Consider the following 25,955-nt stretch of genomic DNA (forward strand, 5'->3'; position numbering starts at 1 on the left):
TAAGTAGGGAGTAACAATTCCAATATCTTAAAGTCAAAGTGTAATATCAAGTTTGCATTGATGAGGAAACTGAATCAATAAAGGGCCATGGTCTCAAAAAGAAATTGCATGGAAAGCTGACTCACTTCAGATATATCAAAAATACTCCTAAATTTGGTTATATACTATGTTTTCATTACTTTAAAAAATATATGCAGTCAAGAAAGTTCCTTTAACATTTTCTTAATTTTTTAAAATATAGTAGGTCTTCCATATCTGTGGGTTCTATATCCATGAATTCAACCAACTGCTAATTGAAAATAATCAGAAAAAAAATGGTGGTTGCATCTGTGCTGAACATATACAGACTCTTTTAGCTTCTCAGTATTTCCTAAACAATTCAGTGTACAGCTGTTTACACCGCATCTACATCATATTAGGTATTACCCCTAATTTCGTGATTATTTAAAGAATATCAGAGGATACACATAAGATATGTACAAATACTACACCGTTTTATATAAAGAATTTAAACATCCACGCATTTTGGTATTTGCAGTGGTCCCGGAATGAATTCTCACTGATACTGAAGAAAAACTGTACAGTTCATCTGTTGAATAATAATTATTATTACCTAGAGGTCAAAGAGTCATTGGTAAAAGTACAACCTTAGTTCCTATATGAAACCCAGAAGTTATAAACATCTACTTGAGAAAATAATTGGTAGAATTTATTGATTATGGGACTATGTAGAAGGTTTTTTTTTTTTCTTTTAGGCTTATCTGTGCAGAAGTTATACAGTCACATATGATAGTTTGAGATAAGAACTTTGTTTTCTTTGATGAATAATTATAGAAAATTATGTGTAGGTTATAAATTACTGTAATAAAATTGTTAATTAGTATTGTAAATTGGATCGCCCTTTTTGGAAGAAAATTTGCAATTTCTATTAAATATTTTTAATAACTATTATTTATAAAATACTCATCTCATACTAAGCACTGTTCTAAGCATTTAGTCATTCTTATAACAACTCCATAAGATAGGTACTAATATATTTTATTGAATCTAAAATGCCATCGATTGGGAGAAGTACCATTAAATTATATATTAATAGAAAAGAAAAAACTTTATACTATGTACAATATTTTCTTGTCATTTACTGTTTTTATTTTTACTCACCCAAAGAGGTCTTTTACATTTAGACTTGGTCTTTATGATGTATCCCTCTTATATACACACAAAAATTAATATATAAATTAAACCAATTGATTGAGACTTGCAACAGAGTGAATATGCCCCCTAAAATTCATATCTTGAAACCTAATCCACATTACAAAGGTATTTGGAGATGGGGCCTCCATTAGGTCATGGGGTGAACCTTCCTGAAGGGAATTAGTGCCTTTATAAAGGGAACCCCAGAGAAATCCCTTGTCCATTCTGCCATGTGATTACCCAGGAAAAAGATGGCTATGAACCAGAAAGCAGACCCTCACCAGGCACTACATCTGCCAGCCTTTATCTTGGACTTCCCAGCCTCCAGAACCATTAGAAATAAATTTCTCTCATTTATAAACCACCCAATCTATAGTAGTTTGTTATAGCAGCCCAAATGAACTACGATAAGATTACACTTGGGGTCCAATTCTTCTTAAACATTTTTTTGACACAGAGTTAAGAATATCTATGTTTTTCTGCCAAGTGTTAGCCACTATTCTGGAAAGACTGTTGGTGATGCAATACTTCTTTGTAGAATTCTCTACCATCATTTATAGAGATTTCTTCCAGACTTCTGACACCCATTTGATGAATTTTGTTACTGGTAGGTTTTTTTTTTAATTTAAATGAAGATATCAGTGGAAGTTTTTTAAACAACAACCAGGATGCATATTCCTGCTTTCAACAGTCCTTACGTGCTTTGTTGAAGAGTTACAGATGTCTAGTCACGGAATCAGTAATAACCACGGAATGTGCACGTATGTCAGCAAAGACATCAATGCCATGTTGTTTCCTGGTTGACAATAATTGTAAGATGGCATCAATGAGGAGACAGATTCCAATTTCATAAATGTTAAAATATGTGAATAAGTATAATACCAAGAGACAGAAATAATGGAACAGCTTAGTAGAGTGCTCTGTAGTCAGATTGTGCAGGTGCAGTGTGGGGACACAGCCTGGGTCTTCTACTGACTAGCTACATGACCTTGTGTAGGTGATTTAACCCTTTTACTATTTAGTTAGCTCAGCAATAAAATGGGCATAATAACAGTAGCCCATTGTGGTATCATTTTGAAAATTTTAAATGGTAAAAAGCTATCTGCTTTTGGGTATTTTTTTCTATAGAAGGATTCGCAAATATACAACTATTTATAGATATAGAGAAGAGATATACATATGAAGGGCCATCATTTTTAATGTTGATAATTACAAACTCCTAAATTTCCATCAACAAATCAGTTACACAAATTATGGTGCTTGAAAGCAGCAAAATTATATATAAAGATTAAAAATAATGAAATAGGTCTACATGTGCTGGCATGGAAAAATAACTACACTATATTAAATAAAAAGGCAAGTTTTCCCCATATTTAAAATAAATACACAAACAAGCAAATGAACAATCATACATACGCATGCTTACATTCATATGGGTTTATATTTATATGAATTTTTTAAAAAGCCTAAAAGATTATTATCCAAATTTTAACAGTAGTTGTATTTGAGGGATAAAATCATCAATGCTTTGCACATTGCTCTATTTCTTCAATTTTTACATTGATTTATAAAACATTTATAATCAAGAAAAATAATATGAGGATATGTATATACAATACATATTTATTTAATTTGTACATCCATTATATTTTTAAGACAAAACAATATATACCAATAAGATAACAGGAAAATAAAGGAAATATAACTGGATCTGAACAGTAGCTTTTCTGAACATGTTCATTAAAAATAAAATTGCCTTGGTCAAAACATATTTTCCTGTTGGTCAATATTGACTCTAAATATGTAAGTGTATTCCTTCAACATATTTTATTTTATTTTATTTATTTATTTTTTTCAAGACAGAGTCTCACTCTTGTCACCCAGGCTGGAGTGCAATGGCTCAATCTCTGCTCACTACAACCTGCAACTCCTGGGTTCCAGCAATTCTCCTGCCTCAGCCTCCTGAGTAGCTGGGATTACAGGCAACTGCCACCATGCCGGGCTAATTTTTTTTTTTTTTCAATAGAGACAGGGTTTCACCATGTTAGGCTGGTTTCGAACTCCTGACCTCAGGTGATCCACGTGCCTTGACCTCCCAAAGTGCTGGAATTACAGGCATGAACCACCGCACCTAGCCCCTTCAACATATTTTAATTCTTGTTCTCTAAATCCTATAAAACATCCTATTTTATATTTAATGGAGAGTTTTCTATCCCTAACATCTGCTATCTGACTGTAGCAGACTCCCACACCTTTCTCGTAGAAACAGTCCTAATGAAAAGTATGGCCCATTTCTGAGTTCACCAGATGAAATGTGAATTCAAACAGCCACCTCTAATCACTTGCACAAGCAAGGTTTGTGAAACCCTTCTGCTCTGCCTGGACTCCTGTTTTTCCAATGTCCAGATCAAGTGGCATATAAAGCCATAACGATGTTTGATATATGGATGTTCTCAGAGTAAAGCCATGGGCCCTGTCATTAAAAACACATGTTGCATTTGTATATAATTTCCAAGCACACATTACTTTCAGGTAAGCAAAGTTCATTGCATGGAAAAAACACAAGAAATAGAAGATACAAGATGAACAGAGAGTTGAGGACCTACATTATGATTAGAAAATATTTATTTTTTTATATTAGTCCAGGTTAATTCATGAAATGTTTCCTGCACTACCACTGAAGAGGAAGAACAAAACAAGAAGTTTACAATAACCTGCAGGCCGTAGCATTTCTGCATCTCTCTTTTATTAAAGCATCTTAGCTATCAACTTATAAGAAGTGTTCTCCCATGAAACTGCGTATTCTTCAAATTTATTCTATTGAGCTAGTACTGAAAGGCAGATTTCGTAACACAAACATCTTGACATCTATATTGTTAGCATAAAGATATAAATTGGTACAAGCCTTTGGAGAGGTAACTATAGGGGGAAAAAAAACATTCCTATGCAGATTTCTGAATTAGCATCATAATCATACTCCTAAGAACTAAGATTTTGAATTCTTAATACAGATCTGGAACTTGGCTAAATGGTTTACAAGTGTTATTCCGTGATGTGCTGCTGGTAAACCCCCTGTCTGGGAAGGAAAATAAAAACTCTACTTTGCAGCATTTGTCAATTTCCATGGTGTAGATACTACCCCTACGGCCAATTTTAAACTACCAAGGTTTTAACAACTAGCTTGCAATATTCCTGAACCATTAACAATTGGCTAGCTCCAGCACATCATCACATTGTTTCTGCAAAACAGAGCTTTACAATAGGAATTATTATCCCCTTTTATAGATGTTTAAACTGAGACAGAAATTGGTGATTTGTCCAAGGTCATACTTTTAGTTGGGGGAGGGGATTGTTTTCCTTGCTGTATGCTTTTGCATATGTATTATAATTCTAATCTTCTTCAGAGAAAAATGCAAATTAGCAACCAAAGAATAAACTAAATCAGAAAGAAGAAAACGTAAAGCCAAACTTCCCTCTGGTGAGCTATTTGCCTAGAAAAACCTGCCACGGTAATGGATTCCAATGGGGTGTATAACATAGCAGTTAAAAAAAATACTGTAGCCTGAAAACAGAACTGACAAAGCTTTAGTATATGCTTAACATCTTTTTCTTAAGTTTTTTTTTTAAAAGAAACTAAGTTTAATAGCTACAAAGTAAGAGTTAATCAAGGGTCTAAAGTTGATGAGTTCATAATGTGGTGATAATTGGTTGAGAAAAAGTGAATAATTTATTCTGGAATTATTAATCATTTAGTTGCAAGTATCATGCTGCAATATTAGAAATATTTCTGTGAATGAACAGAATTAGTAGCTCTTATAGAAGATTTAGCAAAACAGGCCAGAAAAAAAAGGAGATTTAGAGAGAACTGCATGAATGCCTTTCCCATATTAATTATGAGCATTATTCTTTCCAGGAATTTATGAAAATTAAGCTATTTCAGAAGAGGTCTAATGTAGCAGAAAGAAAAATACTGAGCATGTAAATCATTTAGCACCAAAACCTAAGTTTTGGTTCCAGTATTTCTACCAAGGATCTGTATATCCATAAAAATTGCTTGGCATTTTCCTGAGCAAAAAGAGAAAGGAATTCTTATCCAGATTCAAATAATGTAATGATAATAAGAGGTTAAATTTTTTAAACAATTTGAGTGTGCCAGGAACTGTGCTAAGTGATTCCCATGTATTAGTTCACATAATTCTCTTAACTCAATGAGTATTAATTGGGTTACTATCTCATTTTACTGATGGGAATCTGCTTTCCTTAGAGCACAGCTAAAAGAAGGAGCACTGGTAGAAGAAGGACTCAGAGCCAAGGCTTCTATCCTTTATCCACCACTCTACACTTTGAATATATATAATGAAAGGGAATGGGCTCCTCGAAAACTGTGGTGACTTCATCATCTCTGAAAGGTTGTGATTACTTGAGATCTGGAACTATGCCTTATCCTTGTCTATATCTCTATACTAAATGCATGAAGAATGTAGGGATGAATTAATGTATTACTGATGATGAGTGAGCAGCATCAATACCATACTATGAACACTAACATAAACCTCAAATCTTAAATGTATGTGTGCTTTGTTAAATGTTTTGAGAAAATCTTGTAAGTTCCAAAGAACTGGATTTAGGCAGTGCTTGGTAAGGTAATTAATAACATTTACCACTTACATTTTATATGTCAATGCGTTTGTAAGGGATTGATTAGTAACCATATTTCTTTGAAATTATAATTGAAAAAGTCTTGCTTGGACTACATTAGAAAACATTTATTTATAATACATTCCGTTCTCAAATTTCAAACATGTAAAATTTGACTTATATCTACCTCTATCTGTAGCCATTTATCATGATAAGGAATCATATCACGATATTTGGTAGAAACAATATAGTGTTTATTATAGCCCTCTGAATTAATATTAATTGTCATAAAGAAAATACCTCAATAGAATTTTGCTTAGCTTCATTTCCTTGTTTGATTTCTTTCACTGTTTCTAGAATTGGGATTTATCTTTTTGAGCTAATGAGACCAACATTGCTAGGATGATCTCTATTTAGAACAGCTAATATTACTATTCCACTGTTACATCCCACATATATGAAACCTTATGCTCCAAATCACAAGGGAGATGAGTACAATTCATTATCTCATAAAAACAAAAACAAAAGCTAACAAACAACACATGTCCTACCATAATGGATTAAATTGGCATGCTTCTTTTAGAGAGTAAAAAAAAAATACAACTTTATAAATTGTTGTAAGCTTTTAAAAAGGACAAATTTTTTCCTAAATTTGTATAGTCTTTTGTGAAAACTCTTTCTTCCCACATGATTACGTTTTCATTATAATTTCTGATTAATCTTTTCTCTGGTCTTCTTATCATATCCTTTTCATGGGCTTTTTCTTTTCCTTCTACTCATTCCATTTGACTTGGGGTGGCAACAGTACCTCACTTTTTTTTCTTTCTTTGGCTCCTTACACATTAGATGGCATGAAGTAAATATGCTTAATATACGTCACTGCAAAATGTTAAAGGCTATTTTCTCTGTTCAACTCCTCACTATGTCATCTGGCATTGCTTAAAAAGACAGAGAGGGTGATTGAGAGGGGAAGAGAGAATGTATGTTCCTCTCTTTTGCTCTTATGCATTTATTTTTTAAGTTTTTTTTTTTTGTTTTTTTTTGTTTTGTTTTTTTTAGCATTAACCTGAGCATTGTCAGACATAGAACTACCAGTTAAGTCAAATAGAGCCCCTTCAAGATTTTTTTTTATGTTTTTTTGTTTTAATTTATTTTATTTTATTTTGAGACAGAGTCTCGCTCTGTGGCCAGGCTGGAGTGCAGCGGCGTGATCCCGGCTCCCTGCAACCTCCACCTCCTGGGTTCAAGCGATTCCCCTGACTCAGCCTTCTGAATAGCTGGGAGTACAATCACCCGCCACCATGCCCAGCTAATTTTTGTATTTTTAGTAGAGACAGGGTTTCACCATGTTGGTCAAGATGGTCTCAATATCTTGACCTCATGATCTACCCACCTCAGCCTCCCAAAGTGCTGAGATTACAGATGTGAGTCACCACACCCAGCCACAAGAGATATTTTAAAGTGATGAACATGTTTATTTGTTTCACTAGAGTAACTATTTTACAACCTATATGTATCCCATAAAGCCTTGTTGTATACACAACAAATTCTCTTTTTTATGGAAGAGAGAATTTTGAAGAGGACATTTTTCTTCCCTCAATAACTAGCAAGCATAATTTATCAACTGCATGGGGAAATGAGTTAAGACAAACCATAGAGATCCTTGTATTTTATAGAACCAGCAACACAGAAACCTACCCCTTCTTCAACATTTAGTCCAGTGGGCGTGTTCACAAGCCACATAGACACAAAAGGTTTACAGATGCATTTTCTCAAACTTCTCACACTTTACCTCACAGGAACCATGAATGAAAGATTTGTGCTACCTCTTTCTTGACAAAGTGGATCACGGGCACTCTCATCCTGAAACTCTCCCCTTCACAGTTGGCACACCTGGAGTATTGGCCTTCACTGAACGAATCATGAGATTCTATTGCAGTCCACTACATCCATAATCCGGCTACTCCCAGAGAAATAATCTCACATGTAGCCAGCTCCCACTCAAGAATAACATAATCACAATTTCATATTTTTGTGTAACCCCATTTGGCTAGACTGAGAATTCCGAAGTCTGGTTTCCCCTAGGACTCACTCCTTAAAGACTTGAAGCAATTTAGAAAATACAAAGATTTAGCCTGAGCATTGTCAGACATAGAACTACCAGTTCAGTCAAATAGAGTCCCTTCAAGAGATATTTTATTTATTTATTTATTTTATTTTTTATTTTTTTGAGATGGAGTCTCGCTCTGTCACCAGGCTGGAGTTTTGTGGCATGATATCAGCTCACTGCAGCCTCTACCTCCTGGGTTCAAGCGATTCTCCTGCCTCAGCCTCCCCAGTGGGGGCGGAGTGGGTGGGTATTGCAGCCAACATGATGTCTGTGTGGAGTCATTTGACTTTGTCAGCACAGGAAATAAGGGAGTGTGATGGAGAATAATTGCGGTATTTTACCAATCCCTTAGAGCTTATCCTACTCCTAGGTGGCTGCTCAGGGAACTAACTCAAAGGAAGCTGAAAAGACTGTTTACTCTATCAGTTAAAATGACCATCCTGCAACCCTGGCATATCTGGGGCTCCAGAGAAGAGAGAGGTCCCATCTACTCCAAGGATCTCTGGCTTTAGGCATGGCCAGCACCCTAGGCATTAGAACTATAATCTGATGAGAGAGCTGCAAAAGAATGATTCCCATTTTGGCAACTTTGTAAAGGATCATAAAATATTGTTGCAAGGGAAACATCCTGGCTGGTTAGCTGATTTCTTTCCAGCTTCTCCTTGTATGATGTTATTCACCAGACTAAAAAGAATATAAAACAGTTAAGTGAGATAGAGTAAACCAAGAAGAGACCCAGCAAAAGACCCAGCAGTACAGAATGCTGGAAGTCAGTTCTACCAGAAGAGTTTCTATCAGCAAAAGACTGTCGAGTAGACCTCATTTATAATCCCTGATTAGAACTGTAAATCATAATGAAACCATGAGAAACAATGGCACATCAGACATTGGTATAAGGCAGCAATGGTGCCTGAATGACAGGGGCTTCCTTGCTTCAATCTATTCATTGATACATCAAGAAACACAGTATGCCTTATATGTGTAGACCTGAGGGGAAATACTTTCTAAATTGCTACACGCAAGAAAAGCAACGATAGTGCACTCTATAAAATAACATGTCATGAATAAGCAAACAAAAATAAAGGTAATAAAGTTTTAGAGTGGGGAGAGAGCATTTCCATCAAGAGTCTTCAGAGAAGGACTCATAAATGAAGGAGAATTTAAGCTGATCTTCACAGGTGGACAGACACAAAGAATGAAGAAATGTATTAAGTATGGTTCAAGTATGATAATGGCATACAAAAAAACTAGAGAAGCAGGAACATATAAGGCATATTTACAGTATGTGTGGAAGGAGTGAGTATGTATATAATGAGACATATACAATGATATGTATCTATCAATGATCAATATATATATAAAAATGACTTCTCTTTCTGCTCCTATTCTATTTTACTTTTCTTGGCTGTGGCACCAATTGTTAGCTTTGTGACCTTGGGTAAGTTACTTAACTTCTTCTAGTCTCAGTTCCCTTAAGTGCAAGATGAAAATAAAAAATGTTCCTAACTTATTGAGTTGTTATACAATTGAAAATAAAGACTAATAGGCTGAAAATAGTGAGTGGGCCATCTTAAGCACTCAAAAAATGTTTGCTCATTCTTATTCATATTAGCTCTTCTAGGTTGCTTTCCCTTCATCCTCTTATGGTCCTTTCAACAGACTTTGAGCTCTTTGAGAACAGAGACTGTCTTATTTGTATTTGACCCTCCACATCTAGCATACTTCTGGGTGTGTAGTTGGTGCCCATAAATGTCTCTTGAACGAACTGGTCCTGGGTTCTATGCATCTATATCCACATTTCTGCATCACAGAGTCTCCAAGCTCACATGCTCTTATTCCCAGACCTTCTATTTCTGGACTGCACTATGCTCTCTTTCCTTTCCTGGTGTCATCTGGATTGCTTCTCTGCTATTGCACTCAATCTAATTTCTGTTGTAGTCCATGCTGTTAGTTTCACCTATGGAATTTCAGAGCAGATAGAAATGGTGATCTGTAATCAGTAATCTATGGTTCTGGCTTCTGACCTCCCAGTTCCATATAATAAGTTAAGTCTACTCAAATGTGAATCTTAAATTTTTTTTAAAGAGTACCTAGTTAACATGCCTTGTAAGTTCTACTCCCAGTAACTTATAGGTCCATTAAAACCATTAGTTGCCTAAAGGATATACAGTACCATTATGCCTGTTTAAATCCTGGCAAAGATCAACCAACATCCACATACTCTAGAGGGTTACGGCTAAATTAAAAGATTTTTCCCTTCCCCAGCTACTTAGATTACCAAAAAAGATAGCCATGTAAGATTACTTTGCCTTTTCTGACTTTAAAAAGTTGCCTGCTTGCTACCTTTTTTTATCTGAAGCCTGTAGGCAGATTCTAATTTGGCCCTGCAAAAAAATCTGTTTGGCCCTGGGCTGAGGGAAGATGTTAATTTTCATGACTGTTTTAGAACACATCAAAATTCAGTATGCATTTTTTTCAGGATTTCAAAGCAATATGCTTAAAACATGCAATTTAGAGCTAGAACATATAGAGCATTTAAAAATATTCAGGTTTTACCAAGAATCCATCCGGTCTATTATTACAATAAGTAGGATACAAAGATATCTTTATCTGGTTGTGAATGAAACTCTATCTACATAGAAAAAAGTTCAAAGTAAAAACTGTCGCTTTTCGAATTCTACAGAGGTTCTCTAGGATGGACACTAGAAATTTGGTGTAGTTGAAATGAAAGGGATTACAAAATTGAATATGAATATGCATTAAGCCTTCCTTTAAAAATAATTTTAAAAGAAAATGGTGTCTAGCCTTTAACATCTGTTTTTAATATGTCTTAAGTAACACTTTTAGCTTGGTCAATAAATGTAACTAAAAATGAGTGAGCATATGACTCATCCCACCATGAATATGTGTTAAGACAGACACACTGAGCACCTCCACGGGCTTCAACCGCAGTATTTGTGTTCTCTTATGTCATGCAATGATGACTCCTTCCTTCCTGAGACCAGCAGGTAAGAAGAACTTTTAAAAATGGCCCAGATGAATTGAATTTGTAATTCTTCATCTCACAGATGCCAAAATGCACTTCTAGTTAGTATTAATGAATTTGTTCCTTTGGGGTTCACATTGTCCTGTTCTTTGGGAATGATAGAAGTTGGAACTTCAATGGAAATGTTACAGATGTAGTTTTGAGCTGAACCAAATTAAGGTTGTTGAAATTTATTCGGTTACTTTCTGCTTCTCCCACCCAAAGACTACATGTTTCTAGTATCAAAATGGGATCAAATGAAATATTAAATAGCCTCCTATCCACGTGGAGACTTTGAGGAGTCTAATTTGAAACAAAAGTGGGAGAGAAATGTGCAATGATAATTTTCAGGGTCACTTTCTTGGGTGAAAACCAGCTGCTTTTGGTTTTGGCCTCACTCAAAGATAGGAGACATGAAATTCATCTTCATGTGGCTTCTGAAATAAAGTAACAACTCACAGCTTTTCAGAGGCAACTGGATTTCCAGCATGCATTTTTTGCACAGGAGTCAGCCATTGCTGAGGCATGCACATTGTTACTTCCTAGAAACAGATATTCTATGATTGCAACAGTTAACATTTCCTGAGGGCCTACTGTGTGCCAAGCTCTCTGCTAAGCGCTTTGCACTTATCAACTCATTTAATCTCACAATGACCAATAATGTAGGTATCCGAAAACACCATTTTAAGAAGAAGGAAGCTGAGCCTCAGAAAGGTAAGTAGTCAAATGAATCACAGTTAGTGGCAACAAGCAAAGCTGAGATTCGAACTCAGACAGTCCAACCTTAGGGTCCTCACTTAACTCTCACACTGTTGCCTCCCTTCCACTGCACTGATAGTATCAGAAACTAAGAGCAATTTTAACCAGCTTAAGTAACATAACTGAATCTAAGGAAGTAAAATTTGAAGAGAAAGGGAGCAGGATGTAACAACCAAAGCAAAGGATGGGCATAAGGAGGCTTAGAAACAGCCTGCACAGGGAAGTTAGTTGACAGACAGCTAAAATGAAGCACACCTAAACAAGGTCAGCCAAAAGAAATATTTCAAGATATTTGAAAAGCAAAAATCAAATGACACCATAAATCTGTGAACCCTGGGAAACACAGCATCAGGGAGATGCACCCAGCAGGCTACCAAAGGAAATAGAATAGCACCAGGGACACCTATGCAGGAGATTATGCCAGTGGGTACAAGAGCTTCAGACTGTAGGAGGTAAAACATCAAGGTACCCACTGGATCGACATTGATCCTAAGCACTCAAAACCTTTTTGAAGTTTTCTTTGGAACGGTTTTCAAAGTTCATGGTGAAAAGTCATCATCCGTTGAGAGTAGATTCAATGCTAAGAAACAACAAAACTTGTAATGATTGCAGTGAAAAAATGTTTAAATGATAAGCTGAATAACATAAACAAATAAACAAAAATGGAGTGACCGTAATATAGTCAAACTTATTTTCTTGAGTGCATAATTACAGAGTATAAAGATAGGTCCCACAATATTTTGAGCATCAGTTTTATTGTTGGGATAAGTGGCTTTCAAAAAAAAAAGAACAAAAACAGGCACTAGAATTTTTATGTACTGGTATACTTATTTAAATATCCATTTCTTACATTTTCATATATCATGTATATATTTGATCCCAATCTGAAGTAATTTACTAAGTAAATCTTTAAATTATTTGTTTCAGTTTCTACAAAATTAAAATTGAATTGGACTTTATTTAGTGTATAAAATTGTGTTAGTTAGCTAGGGCTGTCTTAACAAAATACCACAGTCCAGGTATTTTATCAGCAGGTATTTATTTTTTCACAGTTCTAGAGGCTAGACTTTCAAGATGAAGGTGTCAGCAGAGCTGGTTTCTTCTGAGTTCTCTCTCTGTGGCTTATGATGGCTGCCTTTTCACTTAGTCCCCACATGATCTTTATCTCTGTGTGGCCACGCCTCTTGTGTCTCTTCTGAGAGTCCTAATCTGCTGTTATGAGGACACAAATCAGATTGAATAAAGACCCACTTAGCAGCCTTATTTTAATTTAATAACCTCTTTACAAACTCTGGATCCAAATCAGTCATTTTCTTAGATACTGGGCTTCAACATATGAATTTGGGGGTTAGGGAAAAGCATAAAATTCAGCCCATAATAACAGTGGTTATAACCAAATCCAGAGATACATTTTGATTTAATTTTAGGTATGTTTAGTTTACCCAGCAAGTGATTCATGCCACACAGGCTTAGAATATTAAAGATATATAAATAAATAAAGATAAACTTAAATAAGACTGAAAGTCATTTTAATTAAACAAATAATCCCCTAGTATTTTGCTTTCAGGACACTTGCATTATTTTCTTTCTCCTTGTTTACCACATTCTGGATAAAAGACAGACCCATTGGATAGATCCTTGAAATCGCTCAAATTCTTTTTGAATGCAATTTTTAAAAGTAATTTCTGCCATTGAGAAGCTGTGGTGTTCTGGGCACTATGGATAGATCTTCTAAATACATTACTTAATTATCAAAACAGTTTTATGAGATAGGGAATATTATCCCCGTTTTACTAATAAAAAAAGTAAGAGTTAAAAATTGTAAATAATCTGCTCCAAATCACATGTTAGTAAATAATAGAGCCTAGATCCAAAAACAAGTCTGCTGGTCGCCAACATCCCTGTTTTTACCAATAATGTAAACTCCAGTGTCATCATTCAAATCTGGTGAAACTCAGTTCCATCAGATGAGATATATCTAAGACTGTGTAACAATATCAAGGTTATGGATGATATTACAAACATTCATTCGACATATATTTATTGATTATCTAGGATGTGTTAAGCACTGTGCTAGGCACTGAGGTTAAGGTGATGAACAGGACACAATCTTTCAAGAAAAAACCTAGTTTGGAAGACAAACAATTTCAAGGCACAGCAATAAAGTAGAGTAAGCCTTAGAGACTTTTATTCAATCAGTTGGCCTGCCTAAGGCATTATCTGATAAAAGTATAAGATATCTTCCAGATTATAAAATACACTAACTACAACAGCAGTTCTTCCCATAGCACATGTGAATTTCATTTTAAAATAAAAAATAATTCAACAAATGGCAAGAAATCATGCTTGCATGTTCTAAATGCACAGTTATATCGCATTCTATTCCAGTAAATTTCACCAAGGCTCAGCTGAATTGTTTCATTTAACTTTTACTATAACATTTTTACAAACCACACTTTCTGATCAATGATGCTTTGGCTATGGAGCTGAGTACATGGCAATACTTATCCTTCTGTACTTTGAAATCCAGCCCTCTATTTACCAAGCATAAAGGCAAATGCTAGTTAAACTACTTTTAGTTCCATCTTTCTGATGTTCAAGTGCAGGAACAATTATCTCCATCAATATTTAATGGCCTAATCCTATGCAGACAGTGTCACAAGTGTAGGCAATAGTCCTGTTAACATGCTGTTAATTTTCAAGCATACAGGCAGAAATGGACTATACAGTTACTGAGAATGTGCAGCGGTACATTTCCCTGAGGTAAAATTCTCTCCGCACTCTCTGGTCTACCTTCCTTGATAATAAGGGAATTAGAAACATTTCAGAGTTGTGTTCAGTGGGTTAAGCTTGTGCACTCTTTAAAATTCATGGAGACAACGAAGCTTTCCCAGTTTTTCCAGTTTTTAAATAACAAGGTTTGTGACTCTCAGATTCAAGCCAAATATCTCATGATCTCACCTACCCACAGTTTGGTTTGGTTTGGTTTGGTCCTTTTCTGAGTTATTGCTTTAAATAGCCATTATTACAGAACACATGTCATTGTCCAGGTACTTGATATCTAGATCATGGATATCAATTAGAAATATTCCTATAAAATATGAGATATCGATGCCAATGTAACAAAAGTCGTAAGAAATTTTAATGAAATACACATAGTTTTTACAACTACAACATTAATAGAGAGAACTTCAGTAACCTAAATCATTTCATTAAGAAGGCCAGAGTGTGGACTGTGTGTGATTAGCTCTCTTTTCCTTTTATTGTCTTGAAAAGACTGAAGGCTGGAGACAGATGAGGGGCTGAAGGTGGTTCGGGGGTGGGTAGGGGTAGGAGGGGTACCACCATATAAAACCATCCTTTGGGAGAAAAGCAACTTAGAGGAAGTGTAGGCAGAGAAATCATGATCTTTGAATCTTGACTCAAAGAGCAAGAGTAACAGAAGAAACAAAAGATCCTTCTTAATCTGTTTATTCATAAGCTAGATACATTCCTGGGAGCTGTATTTGAGAATAAAGTCTGTATTATCTTCCTTATGATCTCAAGGTTGACCTCAAAAATTAGATAACATCCTCTAAGTCTGATATAATTAAGTTTAAACCTAACTCAGTTAAAATTGTCCACTGAATAGAAAATTTCCCACTTCAATATATTAATATTAATAAAAACTGTTTTTAAGATACTTGCATTTTTCTTCTTCCTTTGTTGTACTTCATGAGTCTTGAGATTTTCAGGAGTTAAAGAAATATCAAATAATTAGTCAACATTAAAGATCAAAGCTTAAATACATTTTTCTAAATATTAAATTAGCCTTTGTTGTCCAGTTACAGAAAGAGCAATACAGTTTGAACAGTTTGGAAATATGGTTGACTTGGGTGAACACGGTAATAGACACTTTTTACAGATTTAAGGGAAAGGAACTTCATGTCTTTATAAAATTTTCTGGTTCTTGTAAAGAAAAGTGCAGAATGTCATTGTAAGAATATTTCTTGCTCCTTTGCCAAATACAGTTCTTAAGTACTATGTTTATATAACCATCTGTCATGTTTACACAGCAGAACTCAAAGGCAGAAATCTCTCATTTGTCAGAAGTGTGGTCATGCCCATAAGCCTATCTATTATATAAATTATTTTGGAGTAGATTAGAATCTTTCACTATGTTCATTAAATAAAAAGTAGGGTTGGGCCTAATGCAAAATGGAGAAGCAGATGACTGTTTGTAAAACCCTGCCTCCTTCCTGCTGCTCTCCACTGGGGCTGCTTATTGCCTGGTATTTTTCACTGTACACTTCATCTGGATGAGGTTCCTGCCCATGGCCTTCCCTTCATTCATTCAACAAATATTTGTTGAGCACCCACTCTATGTGGTTAGGTATTGTTCCAGTCAGGTATGTGGGTATATCAATGAACCAAACAGAGATCCCTGGCCTCCAGAAGCTTACATTCTAAGATGGGAAACAGTAAATAAATATAATAAACAAGTAAATTGTATGAGATGTTAGAAGATAATATGGCTATGAGGGAAAAAAATAAAGCATGGTAAAGAAGGTGAGTTATTGGCAAGGGGTGGCAAGTAGAGAAAGGATTGTACTTTCAAACAGGATGGTCAAGATAGGCTTCACTGAGAAGATGGCTTCTGAGTAAAGAAGTTAGCCGTGCAGACTCCTGGAGGAGAGTTCCTACGAGGAAATGACCTATGCCCCAGACCCTAAGATCAGGGAATGCTTGGTGTGTTCCAGGAACCACAAGGACGTCAGCATGGCTGAAAGGAAGTGAAGAAGAAGGAGAAGAGGGAAGAGGAGAAACAGCCTAAAGGACGAGTGGGGAATCTGGGATCTTTCACTGGGAAGACTGGCTTTTAATTTGTCTTAAATCTTATTCCACAAAGTTCCATGCTTTAAATCTCAGAGCTGACTAATCTGAATGATATATTTATATATTCATTCATTTAATCCTGTATTCATTCATTCAACAAATATTTATGAAGGGCATAAGCATCATGATAGGCAGTAAGGAACAGATGTAATTCCTGTCTTCAAGGAGTTTACAATCTAGTGAGGAAGGCAGTCAGCAATCTGATAATTGTGGAAGGAGGACTCTGAAGACAAGGAAACGGAGGTGCATGGTGCTAGGGGAGTCCAGTTTAGGAGAACTTGACGTCATAAATTAGGTCAGGGAACACTGCCCTGAAAAGGCAGCAATTAAGTGAGAAATGAAAGATTTATAGGCACTAAGTAGGTAAACTACAGAAAAGTATTTCAGGGGAAGGGCACAGCAAATATAAGATTCCTGCAGCAGGTGGAAGCAGGGTGACTGCCAGAGATTGAAAGAAGGCAGAGTGGCTGGAGCTCACAGAGGAGGAGGAGAACAGTGGGGATGAGGCTGGAGAGGTGAGCAGGGAGATGGAATTGAATGTGCTGGGGCTCAGAGCCCGCATTAAGCAGTTTGTCTTTATTCTAAGCCCACTGGGAAGCTGTTGAAAGATTTTAAGTCAGGTAGTGACCCGATCAGATTTAAGTTTTAAAGATCACTAATCCATATTGAATATGTATTAATGAGTTTATGTATCTATCTTCTAGATAATTTGTTTGCATTTTAAAGAAGGCATTCTAGAGATAATCCTGAACTCAAGAAGGTCCTGGTGGGAATTTTAAATATTGTAGCAAGCTGATGAGAGAAAACAAGTTGGGTAGGGAGATTATTGAGCAACCCATCAATAAAGTCAGGGAAAGAAGTCAGATTCTATGTGTTAATCCTGTAAAATATGGCTGCTGTTAATCTATTAAGATGTCACTGAAGAACAAAATATTGTTTTGGTGTGAATACTAAATCCTTTTCATTTCTTTGATGAGCATTTTGAGGCCTGGTCTTGTTAAATGACTTTCCCAAGGTCACAGAGAAATTTTATAGCAGTTTTTCAGTTTAAATTGGGTTTTTTAAAAAGTGTAATGGGTAAATTAATTTAAGACTCACACTGAAAGGTGTGGACATCTTAGTAATTCCCAATTCTTTTGTTTTCACTTCTAAAACATTATGGAACACTTACGTCCATAGAGCCTTAAAAATCCTGCTGTTCTCTGGGCACAGTTCATAAATCCCAGTCAATAGTCTTGTCTGCAATATCTTTCTCACAGTTGTGTATTGAGTTTTCTCAAATTAGTCCTCAGAGGGAAAGCTGTTTTGTGTGTACCTTTCCTCTTCCCAGCCTTGAATGCAATCCCCTCCCACCATTACCACTGCCACACACATTTAGTTCAGTCAACAAGTATTTATTGAAAATCAACTATATACCAGTCTTATAAGGTCAGATGATACAAAAGTTTTCTCCAAAAATTCAGTAAGATGGAGGCAACTGGCAAATAAATGAATGATTGAAAACAATGTTACAGCTTCTCTTTAGGGTTGGACACAGCATCCTGTGGACCTAAGTCTACTTTAGAACAAGAAGTCTTCATAGAAATGACCTAAGTGACCAGTTCTGATGGACTTTGAAGAGTTTGCCCACCACACAGGGAGGAGAAATGTTTCAGGCTGATAGAACTACACACACAAACAGCCACTTCACATAGTGTAGACAACTATATCATGGGGTATGTATAGGCAAGTAAGATGTTGGACTATAAAAATAACTAGGACACAAATACTAGAGGGAACTTTATGCCATCCTAAGAATTTAGAGTTTTCTCCTTAGGGCAATAAAGAAAACCTAAAGGCTTTTAAACTGGTGTAAAGTAAGATAAAATGTAATCAATAAGATGTGTCTCCTTGACACAATTTACAAACATTGTATTCCTGGCTTAGTTATCACATGCTTTATATATTTTGGGGAATATGTTCATTATGTTCATTGAGTTTGACAACTAGATTGCCATTCATCTTGAATTGTCATTGTCATGAAATATGAAACAGCCATCATTTTATTTCATACTGACCCACACTGGATCACAAAATTATTCTTTATGTAAGTAACTTGACATTAGGCCTCAAGGCGACATGATTTCTTCAGAATATCAAAAGGTACACATATAAACTGAAAGAGTTGTGTCCAATTTCCTCTTGGGAAAGAATTTGCTGACTATAAAAAGATGTCAATAAGACAAAAAGAGCATAGTCTGGAAAAAAGACAGTCTCTTCAATAAATGGTGCTATGAAAACTGAATATGCATATGCAGAAGAGTGAAACTAGACCCCTATCTCTCACCATACAAAAAATATCAAATCAAAATAGATTAAAGACTAACTCTAAGACCTCAAACCATGAAATTACTACAAGAAAACATTGATAAAACTCTCTAGGATATTGGTCTGGGCAAAAACTTATTGAGCAATACCCCACAAGCGCAGGCAGCCAAAGCAAAAATGAACAAATGGGACCACATCAAGAAAAACCTTCTGCACAGCAAAGGAAACAATCAACAAAGAGACAACCCATGGAATGGGAGAAAATATTTAGAAACTCCCCTTCTGACAAGGGATTAATAACCAGAATATATAAAGAGCTCAAATAACTCTATGGGAAAAAAAAATCTAATAATCTGATTAAAAATGGGCAAAAGATGTGAATAGACATTTTTCAAAATAAGACATACAAATGAAAAACACACAGATGAAAAGGCACTCAACATCATTGATCATCTGAGAAATGCAAATCAATGCTATAATGAGATATAATATCACCTCAGTTAAAATAGTGTATATCCAAAAGACAGGCAACAAAGAATGCTGGCAAGGATGTAGAGGAAAGAGAACCCTCATACATTGTTAGTGGAAATGTAAATTAGTTCAACTACTATGGAGAACACTTTGGAGGTTTCTTAAAAAACTAAAAACAGAATTACCATACGATCCAGCAATTCCACTGCTGGGTATATACCCCCAAAAAAGGAAAGCAGTATAATAAAGAGTTATCTGCATTCCTACGTTTGTTGTAGCACTGTTCACAATAGTTAAGGTTTGGAAGCAACCTCAGCGCTCATAAACAGATGAATGGATAAAGAAAATGTGGTATGTATACACAATGGAATACTATTCAGCCATAAAAAGAATGAGATCCTGTCATTTGCAACAACATGGATGGAACTGGAGTTCATTATGTTAAATGAAATAAGCCAGGCACAGAAAGACGAACATAGCATGTTCTTATTTATTTGTGAGATCTAAAAATCAAAATAATTGAACTCGTGGACACAGAGAATAAGATAGTTACCAGGAGCTGGGAAGGGTAATGGGGGCTCAGTTGAGGGGAAGGTGGGGATGATTAATGGGTACGAAAAATGTAATTAGAAAGAATGAATAAACCTACTATTTGATAGCACAACAGGGAAAATATAGTCAATAATAACTTAATTTTACTTTTAAAAATAATTGAAAGAGTATAATCAGACTGTTTGTAACACAAAGAATAAATGCTTGAGAGCCTGGATACCCCATTCTCCATGATGTGATTATTTCACATTGAATTCCTGTATCAAAACATCTCATGTGCTCTATAAATATATACACCTTCTGTGTACTCACAAAAATTAAAAATTAAAAACTTTTTTAAAAGGACAAAAAAGTTATGATATATTTAGGGCATATTGGCAAATAGGGCTTATGGTTAGACTCCCCCAAAAAAGTGATGAAATTTAAGTTTTGGGTTTTTTTTAAGGAATGCCATAATTAGCAATAAACCTTAAACAAAATGGCATTGGGTAGGCAGAACTCCCAACCCATTAGAATCAGAATGACCTGAGTTGGTAAATTGCTGCCTAGAAAAGATTCAGCAGAGTTGGAGAAAGCTCATATTTGAGATATGTAAGGATTTTGTAAGGAAGGTTACAAAATTTCAAATGTAATAGGTAAAATAGCAGTGATCTATACTGAAGCATTCAACAATACAAAGCTTTGCTATTGTAGTATAATGTACCTCTTCTGAGTTTCCCATTATCTCTTTGATAATTCCAAGAGATTAGGAACGATTTAGTCTAGAGCAATGCTGCTTCTAATAATGTTAGTGAAATACTATGCTGAATTTTCCCAGGCATGCCAACAAACAAATATACACACACATTTATGGCAGTTAATGACATTCATGACTTAGTTAATGTCAAATATTAACCAGACAGGTTTTCTCTTCTGTCCCATATAACCAAAACACGAGGAAAAGCATTTAATGTGTAAAATATATTATATTTTATTGTTGTGTTTTTCCAGGACTAAACTTGTAAATTAAGTTTTTTTAAACAGAAGTGACTGAATAGGGAATTTAAATTATTAACTTTGATAGACTATGTATCACTTATATGTGTATAACATCACACTCTTATTTAAACCTTATGACATTAAAATACTGTTGAAAAGTGATATTTTACTCCCACACACAAAGTATGATTGCAATGAGATGTTACAGATGCCACAAAACTAATTTTATCTTTGTGAGTTAATGCTCACACTTTGCATCTTCTTCCTTAACATTGTTTTATGCTTATAATTATTAAAAGTAGTCCTTATATATAATTTGGGAGGTAAACTAATATATAAAATTTATATTAAATGATATATAATAAACATATATTTTTAGAAAGTATGTTCTGGAGTATATGCTCTGGAATGGGCAAAATTTAAAAAAAATCTTTTTGTAGAGTATGTAGAGTTGATACACCTCAAATTAACTTTACTGTGTTTTGTTATGATGCCATCTGCCTACATTGAGGGACCCAAAAAGAAACATTTTGGTGATACTTCTTATTATTCACACAGGACTTTATCCTTTGCATCATGCATTGTTTTCTTTGCAAAGTTACATCTTTTATCAACATACATAGTAGTTGAATTCCTCAGTGCATCCAATGTTTTCTTCTCCATTATGTGTCTTGTAAATTGCATAACTCAACAAATTCCCTTTTACCCATTAGAAAACCTAGAGCCGGATTAAAAAACCTACATCTTTAGTTATTTTATTTTTTTAATTTGGCATGCAATTTAATGTGTCTTAACACATACATCAATTTGTGTGACCACCATCACAATCAGGATACAAGAGTTTTGTCATTACCAAAAGCCTCTTCATTCTATCCTTTCTAGTTACACTCTTTCTCCACTGCAACTCCGGCAACCTCTGCTATTCTCCATCACTGTAGTTTGTTTTTTCAAGAATGCCATAAAAATTGATGCATACAGTATGTACCCTTTAAACACTGACCTCTTTTACTCAGCATGTCATTTTTTTAGATTCATCCAAATTATTGCATGTATCAGTAGCCTATTCCCTTTTAGTGTTCCGTGGTATGAGTGCATTACAGTTTGTTTATCCATTCACTCATTGGAAGGCATTGGATTATTTTTAGTTTGGGCAGTAAGGGATAGAACTGCTATAAACATTCATATACAGGCATTGTGTCAACATAAAATTTCATTTGCATAGAGTAAGCATCAGGAGTGGTATTCCTAACTCAAATGGTAGATATATGTTTGACTTTATAAGAAATTGTCAAACTGTTTTCCAGAGTGGATGTACCATTTGTATTCTTACCAGCAATGTGCAAGAATCCCATTTGCTCCACATTCTGGCCAGCACTCAGTATTGTCAGTATTTTAATTTAAGTCATCCTAATAGGTGTGCAGTAGCATCTCGCTGAGGTCTTAATTTAAATTTCTCCAAAACTTTTAACTTAAATTTCCCTAAAGGTTGTTGTGCATCTTTTCACGTACTCATCTTCTTTAGTCATTTTTATTCTATTTCATGTTCAATTTTGTTATTCCTTTTTCGTGGCAACTTTTAAATTTATGATATTATGCTGCTTTTGCTTTTTGCTATTGAGGAAACTTAAAACATTTCCGGAATAAATGTGGGTATAAAAACATAGGTTAAACACTGAAAAGTCACAAAAAGTAGCATTTCAACAAATTGCAATTTTATTTTTTTTTTATTATTTTAGCCTTTTCCCTGGATGTATTCTGGTGGTTAAGATATGTATAAAACATTGTGTTTTTGTCTTCTTATTTATAGGTCTGATTTTTTGTAAGCTCTGGAATGGAATCTAGAAAAAAAAACACTAAATCACTAAAAAGAGACAAGATAACACTTTCAACAAAGAACCCTATGGAATTGTTCATTTGAAATGTTATTACATTGTCTTTGTGTGTATTTGGCTCTGCCAATTGCATTCTGCAATGCTTGTTCACTGCCAGCTCTGGAGAGAAATAGAGCCAAATAACTGGTTTTCTTTTTTATCTAGTTGTCACCAAAAAGTTTGACAAAAGTCCCTTAAGCATTAGAACTATAAAAAACATTTACAACAGGGCTAGAAAAAGCATGAAGTTTAACTGACTTGATTCTGCATTAAACCCATGGTTTAGACTACATTCATTAAAAGCACAAATCTTGTTGCAAACATGGAATTATTTTAAATGAATTCATTCATGTTCTGAATAGTTGCCATAAAATTTTTGGTAAAATATTATAGTTTCAATTAATTTTTCATTTGCAACCTTGCATATAAAAGGCAAAGCTAAAGGCAAAACTCAAATACCCTATCACATCAACCAAAAGAACCACTGTTGTCTTTCCCCTTAAAATGTTAGGGTGCATGCTCTACCAGCTTATGACTAGAGATCATTGTACTTTGTGCACTTTGAATGAAATGCTTGCTTGCCTGCCTACATCTATGAATCTGAGCCTCTAAAATCCAGAGGAGTTAGTAAAGGCTTCAGATAGGTCTCCATGCATTGTTTTAAGCTTCTCCCAGGGATTAGGACTCTCTGGTCCTGGAGGAGTGAGTGATGTGCTGACCCTTTAGGCTTCCCTCTCTCCAAAATAGTTAGAGAAGGTTCATTTTGAGGCCAGTGTGTGGCTTAGCAAAATTTCAAAAGCCACAAAAAGACCTTCCATCTCCTTCATCTGTTTGCTGAGGCGCAGACATTTTTAGGAAAGAAGAAAGGGAGCTAAGGAAAGTGGAAGGGAGACAAGGAGAGAAGAAAGGAAAGAAGGAAGGAAGGACAGAACAGAAAAAAAAAGGGAGGAGTAGTTTCTGGAACAAAATAAAGCCTCAATAGCTATATGTGAAAGGAATGAATACACAAATGTAAATTACTTAGAAAAAGGTATCATATTAGTGTGAATGGATTTAGTCAATATGTAAAAGATGAATACTACATTCTTTCTTGCAGATAAAGTATAAATGGAAGACACATAAATGGATGGGGAAAAGACTGCTCCTGAATATAAGAGAGTACCAGAAGAGGACACTAAAAATGTCAAGTAGTTTTCTACTGCATAATTTTGCCTAGAGTTGCCCCAGTTTAATCAATTACATTAATTAGTTGATATGGTGTAGCATGTTCATGAGCACAGGATCTCAACACCATTACCACTGTCCTTGAGTTTTACGGTCTCTGAACCTCAGTTTCCTCATCTGTTCAATGGAGATAATAGTATTATTATGAGGTTTAAAAGAGTGAATTTAGATAAAAACACTGAGTAGAATATTCACAGTGAAGCCTTACTATTAATATATTGGTTCTTATTTTCACTGAAACAAAATGATGAAAGGTATATCAATATATTATCTGGGTTGCATAAAGAAAGAATGAAGTTATCCTCTTTGTGATTATAGGCCTTCAAAATGTTGAACTGAGTATGTTAATAGAAATATTTCTATTGTAATTATTACATTGGTTTTCAAGGAAAATTAACCTCCTATTAATTTAAACACTTTTTTCTTTGTTAGACAAAGACTCCCTGAGATAAGTTAAATATGAGATGCTAGAACAGCAGAGCTGAGAAATACACAGAGGGTAAAATTATTCCTAAGGCATCCATAGAGGCAATCCTCCCAGACCCTGCTGGTGACGTGAAGCTGTTGAATAAAGCCAATTGCCGTGCATAGGAGTGAGCAGCTTGCTGTGTCTCAGGTCTGGAACACAATCGCCAATTATTGTCAGTGGTGCTTCATGGCAGACTAAGATGACAACCATTTTCTCTCCGTAAGGTTATCTTGCTCTCCGGAAAAAACAGAACTTCTATGTTGTTTGAGGTAGCATTTTTCCACAATACCTAAAATTGACATGCTTGAAATTGCAAAAACTGTTGGTGATAATAAGAAACCAAGATCATATTTTTCTATTTTAATTTTCAACCCAAAGAGAGACAAACCCCAAGTAAAGCAATGGAAAGCATTCATTTTCTCAAAGACTCACCAATATACATTTTGAGCAAAAGGAAATCCTGCAGACTGAGTTGGCATGAATTAAAGGAATAACACAAAAAGTCGAGTAGGTTTAGTCCATGTAGAATGAGGGTGATTGAACTGCCCAAAGAGGGCTGTACTATATACCAAACTGGATTAATAAGTAATAATTTATTACTTACTACCAAGTTTTCAATATTAATCTGCTTATTTTTTAACAAAGTCATCCATGAATCAATCAACAGTTAGTACCAAGGGCAAAAGATAAAATTACTCATTGATTGATGCCAGAGCTTTCAAAAATACCAATCGATCAATAGTGATTTTTGGTATGGCAAACTTACATTTCTTTAGAGATTTGCTTAATCACAGACTTTCTCTGGAATCATTCTCACAATACAACATCTCTTTGGATCTTCAGTAACCTCAATAATGGCTGTCCTGCACTCTTATCTACTTTTAATTTCTTCTAGTAATAGAAAATACTTCATAATGGAAGATTTAATTAACTAAGTTTTCAAAAAGCTATTTACAGTAAACTGGGAACATTAGCTTTAATTTTTATTGTTCAAGAATGAAGATACCCTTTTTACAACAGATTAAATGCAGCAGGAAAACAATATTTTAGCCACACTAAAGTGCGGGAACCCACTGGTAAAAGACAATTGTGCTGCTGAGAAGACAAAGGTTATGAGTTCGATCAGAAGGGAGAGTCCCTGCTTGAAGCTTCTTGTCCCTTCCTTAATTTATCTTGAGCGATCCTTAACAGACTTCACTCATATCCCTAACCTAGATGACAGGTAGGCTTTCCACCACCATAGGCAAAGAATTATAGTAAAAAGATGCAAGATAGTGGGTCTTTTCCATCCCTCCACCCCTTCATCCTCCCAAAAGAGAATATTGTGTAGTTTTCAAAGAACATTCGTAAGAAGTTTTTCAAGGCACATTAGAGATGTGTCTTTTACTGCTAGGCCCTGTATCCAAGAAAATACATCGTTGGGCAGTGTTAAGAGGGGGAAAGAAAAAATCATTGTGACCTTGACAAAACAGAGAGGTCTTG

General features: G+C 35.1%; 1 long non-coding RNA gene across 1 annotated transcript in view; it reads right to left on the reverse strand.

Annotated features, from left to right (window-relative positions):
- Positions 1 to 12,462: 12,462 nt before the first annotated feature.
- The window catches only part of LOC112626677, a 31,774-nt gene continuing 18,281 nt past the window's right edge, over positions 12,463 to 25,955 (reverse strand). The window contains exon 2 of the long non-coding RNA XR_003119941.1: positions 12,463 to 12,938. This is a non-coding gene — a long non-coding RNA (uncharacterized LOC112626677). The remainder of the gene's footprint in view (positions 12,939 to 25,955) is intronic.

The sequence above is a fragment of the Theropithecus gelada genome, chromosome 6 (genome assembly GCF_003255815.1).
Source record: "Theropithecus gelada isolate Dixy chromosome 6, Tgel_1.0, whole genome shotgun sequence".
NCBI classification, from domain to species: Eukaryota; Metazoa; Chordata; class Mammalia; order Primates; family Cercopithecidae; genus Theropithecus; species Theropithecus gelada.